Raw genomic sequence first — 23,761 nt, 5'->3', positions numbered from 1 at the left:
ACAGTGTTGATAATTATCTTCCACCAAAAATATTACATGTTTTGACATCCGCCTTTTTAGCCCACATTCCCTTTTTAAAACATTTTCCTTTCTGGCCCCTTTATTGACTAGTTTTTCAGCCTACATTCATTTTCCCCTCCCTTTTTTTTATAAAATCTTCCTTGGTCACTTTCTTGACAAGATATCAATATTTTGTGAGACTGTTTTTCCCTGAACGAAACATTCAACAATTGTCTATTTGGTGCAGTTTAGAGGAGAGAAAGAAAAAGCGCCTTCTATCTTACCTTCCCTCAATGAGTGTTGGGAGTACATTGCAACGATTGTTGCAACAATGCAGTAACAAATGCACCGTACAGTGGGATCCATGAGTATTACCGTGCAAATTGTCCATGACTATTTTCATTAATTTTTGTTGTTTTTAAGCGATGAATTTTTATGTATACTGGTGCAGAAGTTGTCTGCAGCTTGTTTTGAGTTTTCTTTGAATTCTTGAAGCTCTTATTTCGTCAAATAAAGTGCACGAACGCACGGTAATACTCATGGATCCCACTGTACGTGGCACGCCTGTTGAGTTGAAAGTGTACTTATCTGCTAGATTTAGAATTTTATTGTGAAGTTTTTAGAATAGTTTTAACTTAACTGTGTGACAGTGGCGACAGTATTTCTTTCATTTAAAATAGTATTTTTAGTGGAGTGCAAAAAACTATAGTTATTTCCCCCCCTTTTTTGACAATAATTTTACCTTTTTTGTCCTTTTTAGAGGAAGATTTTTCCCTTTAAAATCCGGTCTCTATTTTTCATATTTTAAAACTATTGACCCGCTTGACATTAGTGATGTCAGATATAAATTCAGCCTAGTATAATTAATTTTAATTTTAGCTCTTTGACAGGGGAGCTACATTAATCTCGCAACAAAAAAAGTCACATTCGCAGATGCAATCGGCCAGTCTCAATTGTTGCAATTTTGTTTTTTGTTATGCAACTAGTTTGATCTGATGTCGTTCCAGACAGTTCACAGTAGATAACCATCATTGAGTAACTGTTAGAAATGCATTGTCGTTTCTCACATGAATTGCATGCCTAACTAGCTCAAAATAAGGAAAACTAAAGTCTTGAACCGTGCGACAAGGGATTGACCTTGTTGCGTAAACAGAAATGCAGTATGGTACTCAGAGCTCTGTCACATTCCTGAATACTGTGAGATTGTAACTTTAATGTCTACTGTTCAACTTCGCGTGCAATTGCTGTTGCACGAATCTTGTTTATGTGCTTGTAATGAAGTGAAAATTAAATAAAACTGAGAGATGAGAAGACATGTGTATTGCATAATGTGTGCGACTAAATTCTGAAAAAGAAAAATGTAAATGAACAGTTCAGTTCACTGATTGAAAGTAATATATTTTATCTACAACACTTGCTTGTATGCAAGTCGATTAAATTCAACATTGTCGTTCACGCACAGAAAATTGCCTACAGGGTTAGCTGGTCGTGGTCTATCTTTCCAATTCCTTAGAGTTGTTTCCTCTGAGCGAAGTTGGCGGCGCCACTGACATCTTTTCTGGCTATGTCCACTGCTTTTATTCACTTTGTAAGTGAATTGAGTACGTCTCATTTATCTTTAATTCAGTCAGAACTTTGTCCTAATTGTTCTCTTTACAAATATTTTACCATTTTGATTTTTAACCTTTGGTTCTGGCGAAATCCGTAAATGATTGGAGTTTTGAAATTTTGTTATAAGTCCACTTTGAACAGATAAGCTAATCGGGATTTGGCCTACGGTTTGAAGTGGGATCCGAACCACTATGTGCCTCCACCGAGTATCGAACACGGAATCCCTTGATTGTGACTGGGTATCCTAAATGTAGCAGACGAGTTCAGACTTGGGAAGTCGGTGCTCAAAAACGCTTCGTTGTGTTGTGCACTGGAAATGTCTTCCAAATCTGGGACATTCTCATCGTCAACGTTGTTAATTGTTTAATGCGAGAACGCACCGCCTGTTATTACCTCTCCAATATGTCTGTCTGTACAGAGTTCCATGTTAATGTGCTCATCATTCGAGTGGTGCTGACGCCGTTGTCAAATGTGCCATCTGCTCAGTAGCTTCACTCTCCACCTGGGATATCTTACTTTGGTCTTCTTGACAGACTTTCTCCTGTAACGACAACCCTGCATTTGGTTAAGTATATCATTGCATTGTCATCCGGAGAGTTTGATACACAGACTAAAGTACAGAAGGAAAATGAATCATGAACAAATTTGTTCATTTCAATGAGATGATGATTCTGGAGTTATCAACCGGATTCTTAGCAGTTTTCGTGAAGACGCTGAGAACGAGCAAAATGGGCGTGTGTAACTATTTCTACACGGCGTTTACGCGAGCTTTCCTCCAAAGATTATAGCCACGTGCCATAGCGAGACAGTGTGGATTTGGTGTACGCCACTGGTCGCCATTGACCTGTCCAGCGAAGTACACGTAAGTACTGCGCATCATCGAGTCTCATAATCTTGATTGTTGACCATATACTGGGATGGCAGCTGGTAACTTCAATGCATTTTCCCACCTTAACTGTGTCAGGTGACTTAAGGTTCTGGGTAAAACATTTCTAATATTAACAGACAATATTAATATATTCTGTATTGCGAGCACGATAAAAATGTACGTTATTTTACCTTATTTTATCCTTTCATATGTATCATGTTTTGTTCTCCTTGCCTATGCCGTATTTATGGTGCCGTTAATATAATGTGCAGTCGCCTACAAAATGACTCGGATCCTGAAGTCATGTATGTACTTAAATTATTCGAACACTATTCCTTGTGCCAAGCTTCGTTCTTACCGGAATTTGATGACCGAGTCAGTGGTAAATGGGAGGCATTGAAGCGCGAACCGTGGCAGTGTGAATAACCCTTTGTGGAAGATTGTCTGCCGGCTTTGTGGACAGTCCCCTCCTGGTTCGACGCATTCAAAGATACAAATGTAACGGACAGGTGGTGACATGAATATTTCCGTAGGTTACATTCCTCTGACTGCAGTCCTCTCACTCATCCTTGTGTGACGTCACTGACTTGAGGCAACAAGGTCGCCCCACCCTTTTGTTAACCCTTTTGCAACAATGGAGACATTGACCGCAGCGAACCGAAGAATGCTTCTCTCTAGCGGTCCACACCTCGGAAAATTGTTTGGCGCTGGTTTTGTATAGCTGACATACGTGTTGTAGTTAGTACTAAGGTAGACGTTCTAAACTGAACACTGTTCCGCGATCTCTTTATGGCATGCAAGCCACAGCAATCGACATTGTCCCTCTTTATGCAAATGCCACATATATTCAATCAAGCACCTTCTCAAAGAAGCAAGCAGTATAGTGCATTGGTGTCGCGAAAGAGGGGTCCAATAGGATAGTAGGTCTCTGTAAATGGGCATCGTTTATTTAATTGTATATGTAGAATATATGTTGAAAATTGTGTGTGACGTCATGTATAAGATTGGGGAAACTGATCTTCATGTGATGCTCAAATGAATGTTATTTTGTATTATCTTTGAATTGTAGTGTGTAAGCTCGACAATCCTTTTTTTTCATTTTCCGAATATTTACATATTAACTTTTAGGACGTTTTACATAGTTATTTTTACATACAATTTCCATACTTTCATTTTCCGACACACATTCCATATTCATGCTGTTGCAATTTATTCCCTTCTGTTAAATACCAAAGGTTTTTAGTTCATGAGTTTTCTGTTAATTTTTTACTACTCATTTTTAAGAATGTTCTAACATTGTCAACAATAGAGATTGCAAGTTCAAAAGCTTCCGCGGGGAAATCCATTGCATATTTTAAATATACTCCTATTCTCCATTCGATATTGAACGCAGTTTGTCAGTGTAGATCTGTCTTTAGGGACAACAGGAGATTATTCACGTTTCGGCATTAAAAGAAAGTTTCGGTCCATTGTTTTGGTAAGAAAAAATATAGCCTATATCACATTTTGTTTGAATTTTGCATTACAATTAAGGTCAAGCGAGCCTAATACTACTTATTTATCTAGTGAGCCGCTTGTTTAATACTTTATTTTACAATTATAAGTATATTTAATTCCATATTTTGATTAATAGAAATATAATATTTATGTAACACTTTTTTATTTGGAACACAGAAATTAGTTCTCTTGTAATGAGTATAGGTTTTTAAGAACAGCAAGAGAGAGAGATAAATAAAAGAACGATATAATGTGAAAAACTACAAAATATTGTGACAGAAAGAAAGCACTCACTAGACATATTATCTGTAATAATTCCAATGTAGTCTATACAAGATTTTCTTGGACACTTTTCATAAAACATTATACACACAATCCATCGTGATCATCATATTAGCTCTCACACCAACAACCACGTCACAGAATATCAACCTATTTTTTCCATATCTTGCCTCACTTCTTAAATTTAGCACTCAATTTTCTAGCCCGTAAGGTTATGAAATCTCGCGTTCCTTATTTCAATTCTTCTTTTATTACATGACCCTGTCAACAATATCCTGTGGACTTTGTTATTGTTTTAATGTTTTCTTCTGAAGTTGATTGATGGTCCTTATTTCAAGCAAGGAATTTTCATGTCTCCCTTGAACTGTACAAGCAGAATATGTGCCAAGGAATTTCAAAAAGCTCGCTGGATGTAATTCGCCTCACTTGTCAGTACACTGTCCTTCATCTGCCAGAGTATGCGAGGAAGTGAAGTTTCCGTACTTCTCCACATAGGCTACTGTACGTACAGTGGGATCCATGAGTATTACTGTGCAAATTGTCCATGACTATTTTCATTAATTTTTCTCTTACATTCTGTGTGTTTTCAAGCCATGGATTTTTATGTACAGTGCTGCAGAAGTTGTCAACAGTTTGTTTTCAGTTGTCTTTTAATTCTTGAAGTTCTTATTGGACCAAACAAAGTGCCCGAGCATGGTGATGGACAATTTGCACGGTAATACTAATGGATCCCACTGTACACTTCCACAACAGAGAATTATAGCTGTAACGCCCGAGTCTTGCTAGTCTGCAAAATTCAGTCCAGGATAGGTTGGCCTTTCTGTCTTCAGAAAGGATCACTCCTTACACTCCTGGTCTCGAACACTAAGGTTATTAGGAAAGATCCAGAAAGAGCACTGTTTTCTAAAAAAAACATGCCTTTGCTTTTGACGCAATATGCACTGTTTTATTTCTCAGGTACTAGTAACAAATTCAAAGCTAAAAACCGTAAGAAATTTTAAATAAGTACAGAGCATTCCCTGACATTCGCTACGAGACTGCGGCAAGCGGCCCGGCATCAGCGCTTGTCTTTCCCGGTGAACTGGTCCGCGACAGTCGCTTATATTAAACCTCGTAAAAAAGTTTAGAGTAACAGGGTCAGTTCTGAATAAAAGTGGAAAGAAAAATGGGGAAATAAAGTATACAAAGACAATCCGCACACCATCCGTGAGTTAAAAAGAGAGTATTGTACGAAAAATCGGGAGAATTACAGTAGACGAACTTGCACGTGTAAATGTCAATTTCCTTCGGAGATGCCAGGAATGTGTTGCAGCAGAGGGACATCATTTTCAACACCTTCTGTAGTCAAGGTTAGTACAAAATATGAAAAGTGTAATGTTAATAGCCGACTCTAGCGACTGTCGCTGACCCGTTCACCGGGAAAGACAAGCGCTGATGCCGGGCAGCTTGCCGCCGAGTCTCGTAGCGAATGTCAGGGAATGCTCTGTATGTGTTATATATCATAACATGACATTTCAAATATGTTGTTACTTTTATGTATGGTGAACTGACAGGTATGGCCAATTGTAATAGTCTGTGCATAACAACTACGTTAAACTTTGTTTATATCTTTCTTTGTGTTAAGATGTAAATCCATCTTATTAATAGTTAAACTATATCAATTTATGAAGTTCCACTCTTGACATGTGTATTTTAGTGCGTCAGGAAGATTAAGACATATTATTATCATACTTAAAATATAATCTGAATAATACATTTTTCAAAGGAACAAATAATGTTTCATCTACCTTACTCAATGCTGTTTTTTTATGCAAAGGATGACACTTAATATTATGTAGAGCTTTAAGTGAAAATGCAGATTCGACCAGGACTCGAACCAGGGTTTCTGATTAACGTGTCATTGTGAAATACAGAAATACCAACACACTGTAGATTTGCTACAGTTGAAATAACACTTTAAAGGAACCTCTAGGAAAAAAATACCTTTCCTTTTCATTGTGGGACGCGTGTTCTTCATCACTATGTGTATTAAGATGCGTATGTGCGTGCATATTCGTGACTGGGACTTCACGGCGTAATGACGTCAGTTCCGGGGCCTAAATGATGCGTCGGGTTCTTGGTGGCATCATGCGGGTTGAGTGACCCTCCGTAGCCTGAAGGATGGGTGTCTTCTTTTTCCTCCCTGGGATATTTTTCCGAAGAGGTACTTCCTTTTGCGTGCCGCAGCGGAAGATTAAGGTTTTTGATGACATGGTTATATCATACAAAATGGAGACTGTGCATATAATTCTTGTAATTACTTGATCCTTGTATAAGGACCAGATGTTCCATATTATCCGGGACCAGTGGCGGCGATTGGGTTCCAAAACTAGGGAGGTGAAGTGCCAATACTAGGGCGGGGGGGGGGGGGGTAAGGACAGTGTGCATTCCGTTGGTATATAAGGTTTAGCATAGTGCAGGAGCAAAAGTTGCAAGAAGTGGGTTATCTTTCTGCCACTTTGGTTAATCCCGAGAGAAAGGATGAATTGTGATAAGATAAAATGGATGAAGGGACAATCACAAACTTACATGACATCACACAATGAGCACCAAGGAGGCAGTGTTGCCACAATACGAGGGCACAATTTCCCTTTCCAAGGGGCAAAATTTCCCTCTTTGGACCAATTTTTCCCTTCACCTAAGCATATCCTACAATGATAATAAGTATAAGTAGTATTTCCCTTGGTCCATGTCCGCGTGAATAAAAAATGTTAAATTTTTCACACACATGTCACTTTCATCGCTCCTGACCAGATGTCCCAGGTTTGGATCCTGGTAAGGAATCCATTTCATGTTAATCCTCATCGTTACTATTATCTGAAGGTGCAGAAAAGCGATGTACTTAACAGAATATAAATAGATACAGGCTATATTCAAGGGAGTAATAAAAATGAAAATGAGAATATCAAACTGGAACTTAACATATACTGTAATAATGTAATCAGATGTCTTAAAATTTCCCTGCAATTGTGGTATTTTTCAAGGAACTTCCCTTTTACCTTTTGGCTAATATTTCTGTCGGAATTTCCCTGCAAAAGGGAAATTTCCCTTCATGTGGCAACACTGCACGGAGGATTATGCGGTTTGCGAGTCCAGACGCCAGAGCCTCGCTAGTTTGCCAACAGCAGTCCAGGGTGTACTAGCGGAAGAAAGATTGACTTTTGGGTGTCCGTATAAAGGACACCCCAGGATTTCAATTTGATGTGGAAGATAAATGCTTGCTCCTGAGTGAAGGGTGAGGAGAAACGTCATATGAGGAAGTGAGGGTCATAAAGCGAAGTTACTGGTCAAGTCAGTCACTTTCCTGTAGTTTCTCCTTCACGATTCCTAGATGTGAATGTTTAGCCGCTGTAATTTGCACTATCCCAAACATCTTCAAGCCAGTGTTGCCAAACCAGGAAACACAATTTCCCTATTAAAGGTATATTTTTTCTCGTTCAATATTTCGTTCATGTGGAAAAAAAATGAAATCTGGATTATAAATCTTCATTATCTATTATTTACTACTGACTCTCAGAGAGCATTGTGTCTTAGGATTATTGGGATTTATTGAATGTATAGAAGTGAGCAAAGATAAATTGAAGGAATAAAATATGATATTTTTTACAAGAATGTTCATATTTCAATGATTTTAAGTATAATTATTGAAAGGTATTGTTCCCCAAGCCGCGCTTTAAATTTTATATATACAGTAAAACCTCGTTAATCCGGGATAATGGGGGGGTAAGTTGACAGTTTAACGAAAGACTGGATTAACTGAAATAACCTAAAAGAACAGTAGAAAGTGCATTAAATCTCAGTTTATAGCAACAAAACACGTTTATTATGGTGAATTTAAAGAGCATAGGATTAAATACACTATACAGTACAGTACAAAGTCTGCGGGAAACAGAATTTCATCAGTGGTTTACTGCCTTTTTTGGGGGAAGTTCTCTTGTTGACTTCTAGCCACATTAAAAACCTTGCATTCCGCTCTCTCTCTCTCTCTCTCTCTCTCTCTCTATATATATATATATATATATATATATATATTTGTCTCTCCGGCTTATCGGCGTCCGGATTACCGAGATTTTACTGTACTTCGTTTTGGGGGAATAGATTACACGAAGGGTGTAACTGGTTACGTTCATTCAGGAAACCCAAATGTCAACCTTTCTTCCACTAGTACACTCTGGACGGTTTTTTACAAACTAGTGAGAGACTGGCGTCTGGAGTCACAGCCAGTATAGTCCTGTATGTGGATCCTGTTACATCGTCCCTTTAATATGTTTGTGATTGTCCTTTCATCCATATCATAATCATGTTCGCGATTAGATAAAAGTGGCAGCAAAGCGAAGTAAAATAAATCAAATCGATGGACATTTGATTTCTAATTACCATTTTGCCTAAACTTTTACCCGAATTTCTCTGCGCCTAGGGAAATTTTCATTGATGTGGAAACACTGCCTTAAGATTTGGCATATGGCTTGTCCGCTGCAGAGAGGTCTTCTGTGTATTCATCTTCCGAGAGAGGGCACGATTGTTGTGGAATGTCTTCCGAGAATCCTCAGTGGGACAATTTACGATGCACGAACGACTTTCAATACTTGAAAGTTGCTTCGGTATCCAATGAGCCTTTGTTTGTTTCTTTCCGCACATGTTGTGACAATCCGATGCCACGGTGCAGGGGAATATTCTTCCGTGCGGTGTTTTCACTCTCAGGCTTTGTGTGCAGCGACTGTGTGTATCTTAGGGAGACTAATGATCAGGGATAGAATTTGTATGCAAATGCATATCTTCATATGGTATTAAAATCATTGTTTTGTATTATTTGCGAATTGTGGCATGTAAACTCGAAAATCCTATTTTTAATCTCCATATTTTTACATATAATTCACATAACGTTTTGAGACAAATCGGTATGGGTGTAGTGTCTCCATATTGGATCCTTCTAGAAGCCCTGATTGAGTTAGTTTTCTGATTTGCAGTGTTCACTGGTGATAACTTGTGGAACATTCGGGTAACGCAATCCACGTTTCAAGCAACAAACACATTAACTTTCAATTCTTAACAACCAACCTTCATTAAAACAATGAACATTACATAATTGTTGAATACTTTCCGAACGAAGGATCAGTCCTTGTATTTTCGTATGTTGAGAATGTGGATACATACTGCCGTAAATGTGGAGACATACTACACCTATACCCATATATTCCACATTCATGTTATTACATTTTCCCTTGGTCTCCCCGATGGCGCAGTTGTAGCGTCGTCGCCTTGTAATCCCGGGTTCTGGGTTCGATACCCATTGGAGGCACACAGTGGTTCGGATCTCACTTTAAAACTGTAGGTCCAGTCCCAATTAGCCTTACTGTGCATAAAGTGGACTTAAAACACCAACTACATTTTCCCTTGTGTTAAATACCAAAGATTTTCCATTCGTCTGTATTCTGTTTATTCGAAATCTTGACAATAGCAATTCATATGTTATTCTTACTTTCTTGTCAACAGTAAAGAATGCATGCTCAAGCTTTCGCCGTTAAATTCATTGCATTTTTGACATATTGTTACACTGGCGTTATTTCACCGCCTGGTATGAATAACAAAAACTGTTGAGTATATAATTTTATTCACTTCTAAACAGTTTCGGGCAACGATTAACTTTCTTGGCGTTATTGCGAATGCGGAATAGAAAGTCCTAAAATATAATGCATACTGTACAAAATTGAGGGAGATTCAGTTCACGTGCATAGCATGGAAACAAGCAGAGTCAATCAATAAAAGTTGTCATTTTCGAATCATCCCAGAAACAGCATAATAATACGAACAGGTGTTCTTGGGTTAGATTGGAGTTAGCTTAAAAATTGTTTAATTTTGAATTTTTTTGGGATGGGCCAGAAAACCCATATGTCTGGTTACGCCATTGGTTGGAATTCCTCACAGGTACTGTAGATATTGCGAAAATAATATTGGAAGTTCCTCTTATTCATCATTGTTTGCATTACTGTGCTTGACATGTGTTTTTCATGTAGTAAAGTAAAAATCCAACGAATATCCTGTTCCCAGTAAAGTTGCTTTACTGTATTAGCAAATCATGTGTTACCAGGAAGCTGGAACAAGTGAGGTAACCTTTTTTTTTTCTCCACCTTGTAGCATTTAAATTTCGCGGAGCAATTATTTGATCATTAACTCGTCGAGTAGGTCTTGGCTGCTGCAAAGTTAGCACAAGAGAAAGTGTTTATTGTACGCACAGGTCGAAAGTTTCAAGCAGGGAACTTACACAATTATAGCAGAATTAATAAAAGTTTTTGTAATGTAACTAATTAATGTTGTTCCAGCAGTTTCTCATTAATTGTGCGTTTATAGGAAGTGAAATCTTAACATGTTTGTAAGCCTAAATTTTCTTGTAATTTCTTATGTACACAAATTGTAAGTTTGTAAGTATGAAGTATTGCTTTAGTAAACATTTTGACTTTTTTTTTACTCGGTAAGATCCGAAAATGGACAACTGTAGAATATTTGGAATATCTACACTGTAAAAAAAAATACACTTCTTGTACACTTTTGGTACACTTTCTTGCATATAATATGCACAAGATGTGTACTGAAGGTGTTGCAAAAGTGTACTTAAAGTGTTCTAGATGTGTGCGACCCGAAATGACGAAATTTTGTACACTTGTTGCACACTTTGGGGACACATTCAAAGTTGTGTGCACTTCTTCAACGCTTTCTGTACACTTTTGTTTAAAGTAAGTCTGTACACTTCTTGTACACTTTGTAGCACATGATTTCATTTTGTGTTGTTGGTCATATCGATTGTCATTTTATACTTTTTTGACAAATTAATATCTTATGAACATAAATCAATTTCATTATATAAAGCAGTAACACATATAAAATGTCACATCACAATTGGTGCCACCCATGCATGTACGTACAAGCCACTAATATTTTATTATTGGTACATTGTTTGTACACTGTAAAAATAATACCCGTTTTGTCATTTTTGGTGAACTCTCTTCGATAAAAATGTTAGGGAACGTTAAGTGTAGCAGAGATGTACGACCCGATTATCAAATTATTATTTTAAGCACAGGATTTTAAGAGTAAGATTTGACCTATTGCCCTTCAGCCATAGAAAGTTAAAATTTCCGTGTTATTAGCGTTGTTATCAATGTTCTATTATTGGGAAGAAAGGTTTCGGTACACTTCACATCTGTTTGTTCTTGTGTTCATCGTAAGAACTATTGAAAATATTGCGGCATGTTTATAAATTTTAAAATATACCAGGAAAAGAGCGCTGGTTATTATCATTACCTTACAAACAATAAAATTGACATTGAATTGAATAATGTTAACAAGTATAGACTACCGTACGTTCATTAGATAGAAACTGGATTCGCCTCGCTTCTTTTTATAGGTATACCGTATTGGCCCGAATATAAGCCGCACATTTTAACCAAATTTCAATTGTCATTTGTTCCGAATAGTTATTTGTCTTTTTATTATTTTTAACGATGCACAGATATGAAAGACCACAACGAGCTACGACGAAAGTGGTCCCGAGATCGAATCCCGGACTGGAGATGGGTGCGTGTCTCTTCATCAATTTCATCACTCATCCTCATCGTCGCGATTAGCCAAAAGTGGAAGTGATACGAAGCTAAATAAAAAAAATAAAATCAAAACAGGAAATTTTTCCCAGAGTCCCAACTTATGGTTATTTTGGTTCTAAGTTTATTCTTACTCTTCCACCTGCTCGCTACTGAAAAATTCTGGACAAACAACCCCTCATGACTCAGGGAGGTGCAGTCTGGCGTTCGGAAAAGTTCGGAACCATTCGTAAACCTCCACGGATGACGTCAGCCACGGGACATGTCAAAGACGAGCACCAGCAACGGCATAGGAATTCACACTTCTTCCGTGTTTTCGGAAATAAATTTGTTATAAAATCGAATGAATGTTCTAGCGTGTGTGTATAAGTAAATGTATATGTATAGAGCAGACTATATCTAGTAAACTGTGTCGCTGAAACTATCAATAGAATTACATGTAATGAAAAGCGGGAAAGCCGGCTCGGAGGTGGAGCAGAGAGGATTGTTCAGAATTTTCTATTTGAGTGGTGTAAATTCGTGTTTGTGGGGGTGAAAAGTTATACTTAGAGCCAAAATGACCACAAAGTTGTCCTTTTTAAAACATTGTGTGGGGTGTTTGGAAGTTGTTGAATAAATCACTGGGGCCGAGATATTACAAGTTCCATGTTTATAATCCAAAAGTTACTTTTTTAGCACTTTCATCCTGCAGTGTTTGCAGTTTCTTTATTTGTTCTTCAGCACATTTTAATTTCTTTTTCAGAGTCTCCAACACACAATCTTGTTGGAGATTGGGTATATTGGGTATATTTCCAGTACTCAAAGTCTCTGAATTTTGTGCCACGCAAATTCTTTTACGAGGAGACAACTCTTCAAGTGTGTCCACTGCTCGCTTTCAAATCTGACGTTTATTGGCACGTAAACTCCGATCAATTATGCCATTTGGCTATTGAACACTACTACAATTCACCACACAACCACGCAAATTTAAACATGATACAGCGTTTCTATTAAGCTGAGGTCTACAGATAATAATAATCAGCAGTTCTGCTTTTACGTTCCGTTCGTAATCGGCATACAGAAAATGCGATGAGCACACTGTCGCTGTTTTGGTGTTAACAGGATCTAATCTCTTCACTTTGAAACCCACATCTTGCACGTAATCGGATCCTTTAGGAACGAAAAATAGCTTACACCTAGGCACGTATCCACGTATCCAGGAATTCCTTTCGGCGAGGTGGGTGAACACCATTTTTTAAGGGGTATTGTATGTTTAAGGCCAGTGGTGGCAATTTGGTTCTAAAACTGGGGGGTTTGCAAGGAAAGTTTACTTTCTCTTGATAGACAAGGCTTAGCATTAGGAGGACAAGGCAAGAAAATGGGGAGCAACTATCCCCTAAATCGTCTTCTAGAATACAGTTGGATCGCGAAACAATTAATGCACAGTGAAAACCCTTCCGTTCCCAACACATCTAATGTTTCGTCTCCCAATATGGTTAAATGCTTACTTATTTATCTCCAGTGATGTGCCCAAGGGAGGGTTGGTGGGGTCATAGCCCCATTTGAACGTCAAAGACAGGAAAAGATGGCTAAATGAGAACTGACCACCAAAAATAGTATACGTATAACCACTTTCCCTTCCGAAAATTCTGGGAACGCCACTCGTTATCTCGGACACATTTTTTGAAATCAAGTCACCAGAAGTTTTTATGATTTCATATTGGAGACTGAAGTAAAGCGCCTTGTACACGATCAAATAAATCATGAACAAGTCCTTGAATTGAACACTTAAAAGGCAATGAAGTCAGAAACAACGAAATTTTTCTCATTGGATCTAAGGTCCGGTCAAAGTATATCTATTTAGGAATGGTTCTAATTAACGCATATTTATCCTCATTATATTCTAGAATGTTCCGCAGATAAACAATTCATAGATATTGCCAGTAGTTCGACTCCTCTTATTCAAGAACATTCCCTCTCACGTCTTCCTGAGATTAGAAATTACAACGAATCGCCCTACGTGTGGAGCTACCTTTGTTTATAGCTTCCAAATACTGACAAGTCTCTATATAGTGCTCAAGTTCACTGCGACGACACTGAAACCTCAAGTAAAGTTTACGTGCAATATTATCAACAACAGGGTAATTCTCCGTCTTGCTTTCATAAGTATTTATCTCCTTAAATTATCGTCACATTATTCAAGAAGATAAAAACCTAATTTTATGTAGTGTAAACTGAAAAATTACCTGAGGGGTCTCGAGCCACCTGATCCCCATCTTGGGTACGCGCTAGTAACAATAACAGGATTATAGAACATTCTCAGTCATATTATTGACGAAGCCGAAAGCCTAATTTTATCTAATGTAAACTGAAAAAAATCCTGGAGAGAGGGGGGTCAAGCCCCCTAAACCCCACTTTGGATGCGTGCTATTATCAATAACAGGGTTACAGAACATTCTCCGTCTTGCCTTGATAATTATTTCTCTTCTTAAATTATCGTCACATTATGTTATTTCACACAACAAGAAACCAAAATTCTCATTTTATCTAGTTTAAACCGAAAACTTTTGCTTAGATATGTGCCTGTCCTACTGTATTTCTTGCGTTGTTCGGGCACAAAGCAACGGCACAATTGCGCGGCATTTTCCTGAAATGTTATTGTTGAAAAAAAATTCTCCACTATCACACAAGAGCTACAGAAAAAGAAAACACAAGTCACTTTCACACAAATGCAGATCCTATAACAAGCGGAAAGGTCTGTAACAGCGTCAGTTCTGTCCCGTGAGTGACGTCAGGGTTGGGAACGCCCACGACCCTCTTTTTTCAGCTTCGGGAGGGAAGACTGCGCTACTTTCTCAACTATATTATATACTTACTTTGTCATGACTCACCACCGTAACGGTACATCTTGAGAGGCGTGAGGGGTTGAAGACAACTTTCGCAATCGCCGGAAGCATTTCGCTTGGTTGGCGTCTTCTCGCGACACGTGTTTCAGTAGTGCTTCATTTCGCATTGTGTACTGTGTATTGTAGTTCTGTGCAGATTCAGGAGAGAACGAACTACCACCACAGATTTTCGGAGTAAGAAAAGTAAGTATTTATGCATGTTTTCTACAATTTCATTTTATATGTTTCTTTGTTCGCTGAAATTCTGATTTAACTGCCTAATTATAAACGCGCGAATAAAGGAAAGAACCTGGTCAGACCCAACGATTACACCAAAATGGGAGATTAGCTTCAGGGCCCATTATTTACCATACCATAATACAGTGGCGTACGCAAGGGGGGTTACCGGGTTTAACCCCCCCCCCTTGAGCTTTTGAAATATTATGGAAATTGTTGTAGAAAAAAATTAAAAATGGCTAATTTATCCCAGTCAAAGATCTGCGACAGTAATAATAATAATAATAATAATAATTTGAATTATTATTCCCATGCAGCATGAAGAAAAACACAACATTCCAAACACAATCTAAGCGGACGCAAAGTTCAATTTTGCAATTATTTTTTTTTTGCAAAAAGTCGCGCAGTGACGTGCGAGAATTGTGAAAATTCCTTGCTTTGTGCCGAGTCTGCCGACCTTATTGCAAACATTCTTCCCGGTACTGATTTCACATCCCCTTGTGAACTCCTCAAGTGATGCTGAGTCTACATCCACATCATTAAATAATGTTGAAGAAGTTCTTTGTGAATCACCTAGAAGTGATAAATGTGTTGGAATGTCTATAAACTTACTTTTCAACGAAAACATAGACTCAATGGAATTTAGCAACATGTATTCTCGCGCTTCATCATCATCCTGGGCGAGTTCCATAGGTAAAGGTAATGTAAATTCCCCTGTACATATAGCACCGTGCCATGAAGGCACACGTAGTGGTGTGGCGGGCCCCAAAGATTCTCGATCTCGAACTATTTTTGCAGGTGATGTGAAATTTTGTTCTATTTCTTTCATAAATAGCAGCTGCATTAGTAGTAATTATTAGTAGTAATTTAACTAATTAATTAATTATAAGAATTATTAATTAATTTATTATTATTATTATTAAAGTATAATAAAACAATGGTAATGTGAATTTGTAGAAAGTTTTCGAAAGAACACCCCCCTTGATGAAATCCTGCGTACGCTACTGTCATAATAGTTTCACATTAAGCTTCGTTGTTATCTAAATAGTTGCAAGAACTAAGTTATGTGTTAGGTGAGAGTTCAATGCTTCCTTGCTTTTGTTCTCTGCCTATTTCATTTATTTTTGTCATTGCGGACAATTCCAGTGCCGTGAAGCAAATATACAGGCATATAAAATTTGAAAATGGCAGAAAGCACACTTTTTCTCTCTCGCGGTGACTTGACCCCTCATTCTCTTTTTGGAATAAAAAAAACTGCCTTCTCATTCCTCTCTCCCTTTTGTTTGTAACGTTTTTGTCAATTTCTTTTCCGTTAAAGCTTCCCATCTTCATTTCTCATTTTAGTATCTCTTCCTTCCTGTTTATTTCCTCTGTTTTCGAGCATTCATTTCCCTATGTTTACCCTCACATTTTCGGCCTGTTTCTTCTTTATTCTCTCTGTCTCTCTGTTATTATTCCTCTTCCTTGCCTGCCTCTTTTCGCTTGCTTTGCTTCTATATTTCTCTCTCTCTCTCTCTCTCATCTATTTCTTTCTCCATTTTTATATTTCTTTCTCTGTATTTTTCTATTTCTGTTTGTTCTTTTCTACTTGTTCCTCTTTCTCTCTCTCTTTACTATCTCCACAGAGATATATATCATTCTCTCCAATTCTTGCTTCTCTATTTCGCTCGTTTTTCTATTGCTTTATCTCTCTTGTGTTTCTCTATTTCTCTCTGGCCCGCCTGTCTCTGACTCTGCCTCTTTCCTCTCTTGTCCTCGGTCTCCCTCCCGATGGCTGATTACGTCATTGGCTTGTAATCAAAGGATCTCGGGTTCGATACCTGCTGCAGACACATTGCGCAGTGATTGGGATCACGCTTTAAACTATAGGTCCGTTCCGACCAACCTATTTGTACATAAAATGTAGTTAAAACCAACAATTCAAACAATTCTCTTCTCCTCCTCTCTCTCTTCACCGTGTGTGTGTGTGCCCGACTCGCTCCTTTATCTTTATCTGTCTCTTTCCTCTTTCCTTCATTCTCTGTCTGACTCTTTAATTCTATTCCTTTCTCACATTCTCTGCCGCTTCTTCCATCTCCCTTTCTTTTATTTCTTTTAAAACACTTTTTCTTATGTGGAGATGTTGGAAATATTTACATCATGTTCGCATGTCATCATAAGAAAGAAGTGCTTTAAAAGAGAGAAAAAATAGATGAAAGAAGCGGCAGAGAATATGAGAAAGGAAGAGAATTGAAGAACCGGACAGAGAGTGAAGGAAAGAGAAGAGATACATAGACATACACCGAAGAGGAGGGGGGAGCGGAATACAAGAATTGAGGGAGAGGGTAAAGGGAAAAAATACGAGTACATGGGAGAGAGAGAGAAATAGGGAAGCGAGAGAGGGGGAAAGAAATATGGAAACGAACGAGAGGCATTTACACATTCTGGATGTTATTTTTTTTTCTTTTAGAAAAGAGGAGTAGGCGTAATAAAAATCTAGAATATCTTAACCTTATATATGTGAAAGATAAGAAATATTATATTAAAAAATCCATGAATGCTAGAGACAATGGTTCTATCAGTGGCGTGCGCACTTTCTTTTGTGGTCCGTCCTCATTTTGCCATCTTTTCGTACGTCTGGCGTTCTTCTTTTTTTTTTAAGTGCAGGCGAAAGGGGGTTATAACCCCCACCAATAACTCTCCTTGGGCGCGCCACATTAGCACGCAATATTAATTGGATATTTTCCATATCCAGTGTAGTTTCAAGAACTAGACAATGGATAATATCGAATTAACATTCCATACTAACATCACTTTAAACAATAAAAAAATATATATCACTCATCTTAGTAATAAGAATGAAATGATCATCCTAGGACTTTATAAAAAAAATATTTTTAAATGCTACTTGTCTGTTGTTCATTATTCTTAACTGTGCCATTAAATTGATATACTCAACTAGTATTTTGTTTTGATATCACTAGTTCTCATGCAAAAGTTTCTTTTATTATTATTCTTAAGGCACCTATTGTTCCTGTCATGAAGACAAGAGAGAAATATTCAGAAGCTATTGTCGTGCAGAGAATTGTGAGGCATATGATTCGACTGAAGAAGGATTATTCTGTGCTTATTGTGGATATCTACCCACCAAGGATGCAAAAGGTAAGTGTGTGTTACATATTGTTATCTGGAACATGAATATTTGCATTTCCAAATCAATCAGTGATAAGAAATCTCACTTTCCGTAGACAATTTACCATGATAAAAGTATTCCTCGTGTTTGAAATTTGGACTTGCGAGTTAACAAATATAAATAGAAGAAGTCAAAGTTGAATTAATTTAAACTGTCTTCAGAATATATTTCCTTCGCTTCAACATTAGGTACATTTAAGGCTCAGATTTATTAAACTGCTTGACGCAACATCAATGTGGCATATCAAAAGGGGATTGGTGGGGGTCACAACTTATAACCACCTCTTTTGCTCAGTATTCCTTAAAAAATGTTGAAAAAAAAACATCAAAGGCAGAAAAAATGGCAAATTGAGGGCTCATTAATAAAAATAAGCATATGTACCCCTCCTCCTTTCGAAAATCCTGATAACTCATAACATCACTCACAATCTGAATAGCTTCTTATTGGATGACATAATGATCAGATCTTAACCCCCTCATACCTTTGATACCAGCTTTATAAATGAGACTTAGGTTAATTCAATATGCTTAACTGTTAAGGTTTGTAGTCTGTCTGTCTGTCTCTCTCTCTTTCAGTAGTGGAATTCTCTTGTGGAAAATTATTTTTATACTCATAGATGTTATAGATAAGGATATCATGTCAATTTTGCTGTTTAATTTTGCTTTTATACTGCTTAATGTGCAATAACTATATCTTGTCTCTTTTATTTTATTTTATCTATTTGTGCATATTACCTCTTTTTATGCTTCCTTTCAAAAGTGTCTGTAGCAATGCCTATTATCCTAATGACATGTGGAATATGCATTTTTAAAAGTAATTTTGGCTCTAAATTTTTCCTACCACCTTTAAATACAAACTGTCATCCACAGATGGAAAATCCAGAATACACCACTCTAAATATTTTTTTGTGCAAGTGATAAATTATTTTAAGTAACTTAACTATACAAAAATAATGGCCAACACGAGAAACAGTCATGTATATTCTCTTTCACTTTCTTAATTGCTTGAGATATGGAATGGTATTTTTTTTCTGTTAACATACAAACTTTTATGCACATTAAAGACTTGGAAATTTAATTATTACAATGACATTTAGTCATGGAAAGTGGTAGAGGAGCAGAGATAACTCTTTCTCCTCTTATTTGTTTTTCTTTTTGTTTCATCCTTTCTTTTCTCTTTTCTTTCCACTTGCTTTCTCTATTCAGCCTCTCTCTTTGTCAGAGCGAAATAGACTCCTTCCCTCACTCATGTCTTTTATTCCCTCTTCTCCTTTATCTCTCTCTCGCTCTCTGTGTCTCTCACTGGATTTATCATTTTTCTTCTCTCCAACACACACACATATGTATGAGAGTGTGTGTCTCATTTAGAGAGAGAGAAATATGTGTGTGTGTGTGTGTCATCTTCCCTTTCTCTCTCACTGCATTTCTTCCATTTTTCTTCTCTCCTAGAGGGAGACAGACAGAGAAATATGTGTGTGAGACAGTCATCCTTTCTCTGAAGGAACAGAAAAAGGAAAGAGAGAAGGAAGAAAAGAGTGAGAGAGAAGAGGAGAGTGATAGAGTGAGCCCTCAGTCTGCCTTTCTCTCTCCCTCTCAAATTTTCTATCCTTTTGTGAGGGAAAGAGAGGTGGTGGGATGGGAAGGAGAAAAGAGTGAGAGGGGGAGGGAAGAGGAGAAAAGAGAGATAAGTTATGAAGATTGATTGATTTAGTTTATTTTACTTCGCGTTTTGTGCCTCTTGGCTAATTTGCGAAGATGGGGATGAGTGATGAAATGATGAAATTGATGAATGGACATTCACAAACAACCAAGCCCGACCGGGATTCGAACCTGGGACCCTTGGCGTAGCAGTGCGATGTGCTAACCACTCGGCCACAGGGTCGGGCATAAGTTATGAAGAGTTTCCAATTGTAATTCATATACAAATTACATAATTTAAAACCATGCATTCTCTTCATCTGTTTTAGTCTCACATAAGTTCCTAATTATTATATTTTCAAAGCTCCAAGTAATGTTCCTCTGTGATAAAGTGTTGACTGTTTCACATTCATATTATATGATATAAACAGGAAAAATTAGTCTTGTATTTTTTAAATCAATTTTTTATGTATAGGATAAACGTTTATGAACAGAAAAGTAATATAAATGAACTAAATTGAGTATGCTATATCTTTAATCACTTTGTTTTGGCTTATAAGTATATTTCAGAATCTGTCTCCTCTATAGTTTTACAAAGAATATTATTGCTATTATATTTACACCACCTGGGTATGGTAATATTTTCCCAGTGCTAATTTAAATAAACCTTGAATGTTCTCTGTTTCATACCAGTAAATATGATATTTGTTTTGTTTTACAGTAACTTCACATCAATATTTTCTTGGCCCTGTGCAAAGACATGCAACATAAAGGAGAAAGTGCTCTTGTGATGAGTTTCGGGTTCAAGTCTGGCCTGTATAGGAGTATTTTTGTGTACCCATCTTCATGCATCAAAGGTAAGCGCATACAAACTTTAATTGCTGTAGTTGAGGGGAGGAACAGTGAAAGTAATATACTAAAGGTTTAGAAGTTGACAAGTTGGATTCTAAATATTTTGTAGTCATTAGTAAAATAGAAGAGCTGAATTCTTGGTTACTGTTGTTGTCTTTAATATGAGTGGTTCTTGGTTTGAACTCTTTGGAGTTCCAAAGTTCTGTATTAACCCAACATCATAACAGTTGGGGAGCTACATGCAATAAATAAAATACTGTGAGCTTGAACACCAGTAACAGTGCTGATGGTACACAATGCGTTAAGCACATATTATCCAATGAAAAGCTGTCTGTCTGGCAGGCCTTGACCCCTCAAAGGGATGTGGAGTCATGGAATTTAGTGTAGGTAAAAGGGAAGCAAATTGGTACAGGGATCTGCTTGAATGTCAAAGCATTGTGTTCTTGGGTCATGGCAGATATTAAATAAGTCAAATTTAATGTCAGTGTACAACAGCCATTTGAGGGCATTGTTCTACCATGTATTATTTTCTTTTTTTGTGGGTTGATGCATAGTTAAGTCTCATTGCGAGAGAGAGATTGTTTTAATTGGATAATACTTGATCAGGAATAAATGTGATGTTTTGTAATTAAATTCAAGAAAAAAATATGATATTTATGCATGCTTCATTTAATTTCAGGAATTATCACCGTTTGGTAACAAAAGATTTTGAGAAAGAAGCACCCTATCTGGCACTATTAGTGGAAGGAATGTTGTCCCGGTAGCTGCAGATGCTAGAAAGTGCAGTGTGCCACTTTACGAACATTTATCTATGCACTTGTTGACATATACTAGAGTTTTGAATTAGACTACCCCAAAAGTTGTGCTACATGTATGGTATTAGTCCAGTATATGTATACTATTAGGCCATAAAGACAGACTGTCACCTCAAGTCATCTATCTTATGTGAGAAGTTCAAGGATTGAAAGCAGACTATGCATTAAGTACCAGTGTATCTGTGACAAACAATAAATGTTCTGTCTCAGGATCTTCTGTATCATTTGTTACTATGAATTGCACCTAAGTTTCTCTTATTGTTCATTAGCAACAATGGTGTGGTGATTGAAAATGGTATTCATAGTGTTTCTGTGTTTTATATTCATTTTAGGTTACAGGTTGTTGATTTTTTCTGTTTAATGACAATGCTTCTTTACTCCTGCATCATTTATTTTTTGTTCATAATTGATTTTTTTTTCCTATTTGGTTTATTCTTGTGATTGTTAATCTGCATGTATACACGATAAGGCATAAACATGTAGATTAAATGAGAAGAAAAATTTATTTACTTTCTTTTTTCAGCTATGATCTCTCATTTTGTGCAAAAGTTATTTTCAATATCTCCTGAAAGTGTCATTTCAGTTTCAATATTCAATTCAAAATTTGCACATATAACCAACCATGAACTCATAAGGCCATGCCACTTTGAAGCAGAAAGGTGTGTTTATATATGCACAAATGTGAACAAGCTCAATTTTTTAATTAAATGTAGCTTAGCACCCCCATTACCCTGCACTAGAGAAATTTACACTAAGCTCCCTCCGCCTAAAATATTACAGTACTGATAAATTATTTCGTTGTGTACTAAGAAGTGTTTTCAGCATGTTCTAAATGTGGGAAGTGTACTATAAATGATAAAATAATTTCTAGAATGCACTTAACACACTTGCAGAATATATAATATTGACAATATTCCTTTCCATCACTTTTTCAGCATATACAACACTTCTGAAGCACATTAAATGTGAAGTGCTTCAAGAGAGTGTTTGAAAAGTGAAATTTTTTTTACAGTGGAGAAATGTATTGGAACTTTTCCCTTGCAGGTATGCAAGAAAAGAAAAAAATTGATGCATTTCAATGTGTCACTCTACACACTAAAGATGCATCAAATTTTTTGACTCCAACGACACGTTTAAGTGCATCAACCGAAATATCCACTTTAATGTGTCATTTGACACATTTATTTCGATGCATTTAGGTGCATCTTTCAGTTTGATGCATTTTTAATGTGTCATTGGAGTCAAAAAAATTACGCACTTTTGTGTGTCAATTGACACACTTTGAGTTCTGTGTGAAAGTTGTTGCTTTTTCCTCCTTCAATTGTCAAGTTAAATGTGACTCAACTGTATTTTTATTCTAGAAATTAAGTATGAGTTCTGAATTGCGATATATCTCATGTGTGCAAGAAGTGCTTTCAATGTGTTCTGAAAGTGTCGCTCAAGTATTTTCACAAGTGTTCCAAATGTGTAAAGTGTACCAGAAGTGATCAAAAGTAGTTTCTGCAGCACACTTCTTACACACTTTTGGGACACATTTACATTGGAAGCACTTCTTGCACACTTCCTGTACACTTCTTTTGCTGCACTTTTTGTACACTTCCTGTACACTTTTTGTACACTTCCTGTACACTTTTGAAGCACTTCCTGTACACTATTGAAGCACTTCCTGTACACTTCTTGTGCACATTTAATGTGTACAAGAAGTGATCAAAAGTAGTTTCTAGGAAGTGTTCCAAAAATGTGCAGAAAGTGTATTTTTTTTTTTACAGTGTACGAAAATGTAATGTACATTTTAGCATATTTAGTTACAAATAGCCTAATATCTTCTAATTATAGTTCATATTTAATGTATTTTGTTTGCCATTTTCTCTACCCTAATTCAAAATTTTAGAAAAAAGTGATTTCTTCAGTTAAACTAAAAATTTATTCAGAATTTCATCATACAATACATATATATTTGCCGATTTTGATAAATAATACTGATTGTGGGGGAAAAAATCATGTGGATGGACATTATAAATACAGTCAGTTAACGTTGGTAATTTTGAGAAATTGTAATAATTTATTAGAACTTTGGGATAAATCAAGCTTTCCTATTTATGTATGTATACTCCTATTCTCTGACAATCTTTTTCACTATTTTGACGTATCCATCCAATGATATTCTATCTAAAGTTTTGTGTTTGAGAGGAAATACTCAAAATAAGCAGACATTTTATAGCAGGAAGCGATAACGTATTAAATAATTCCATCTGTTGTTTGTTTTGTAAGCCGATGCTAAATTTCTGGCTG

General features: G+C 36.8%; 1 protein-coding gene and 1 long non-coding RNA gene across 6 annotated transcripts in view; both read left to right on the top strand.

Moving 5' to 3' along the window:
- Nucleotides 1–23,761, top strand: part of LOC145978691 (uncharacterized) — a 450,589-nt gene that overhangs the window by 219,927 nt on the left and 206,901 nt on the right. The window lies entirely within an intron of this gene.
- On the top strand, nucleotides 14,827–21,748 carry LOC145978856 (uncharacterized). 3 transcript variants are annotated; one of them, XR_014440758.1, is made up of 4 exons: nucleotides 14,827–14,960; nucleotides 17,994–18,134; nucleotides 20,524–20,659; nucleotides 21,334–21,748. It is a non-coding gene; the product is annotated as an uncharacterized LOC145978856 (long non-coding RNA). The 3 variants fall into 3 exon arrangements; XR_014440757.1 differs by lacking the exon at nucleotides 14,827–14,960 and adding an exon at nucleotides 15,619–15,686; XR_014440756.1 differs by lacking the exon at nucleotides 14,827–14,960 and adding an exon at nucleotides 15,619–15,692.

The sequence above is a fragment of the Lepisma saccharinum genome, chromosome 25 (assembly GCF_977018435.1).
Source record: "Lepisma saccharinum chromosome 25, izLepSacc3.1, whole genome shotgun sequence".
In the NCBI taxonomy this organism is placed as follows: domain Eukaryota; kingdom Metazoa; phylum Arthropoda; class Insecta; order Zygentoma; family Lepismatidae; genus Lepisma; species Lepisma saccharinum.
The sequence above is the reverse complement of the archived record's forward strand: the minus strand, read 5'-3'. Positions and strand labels throughout refer to the sequence as shown.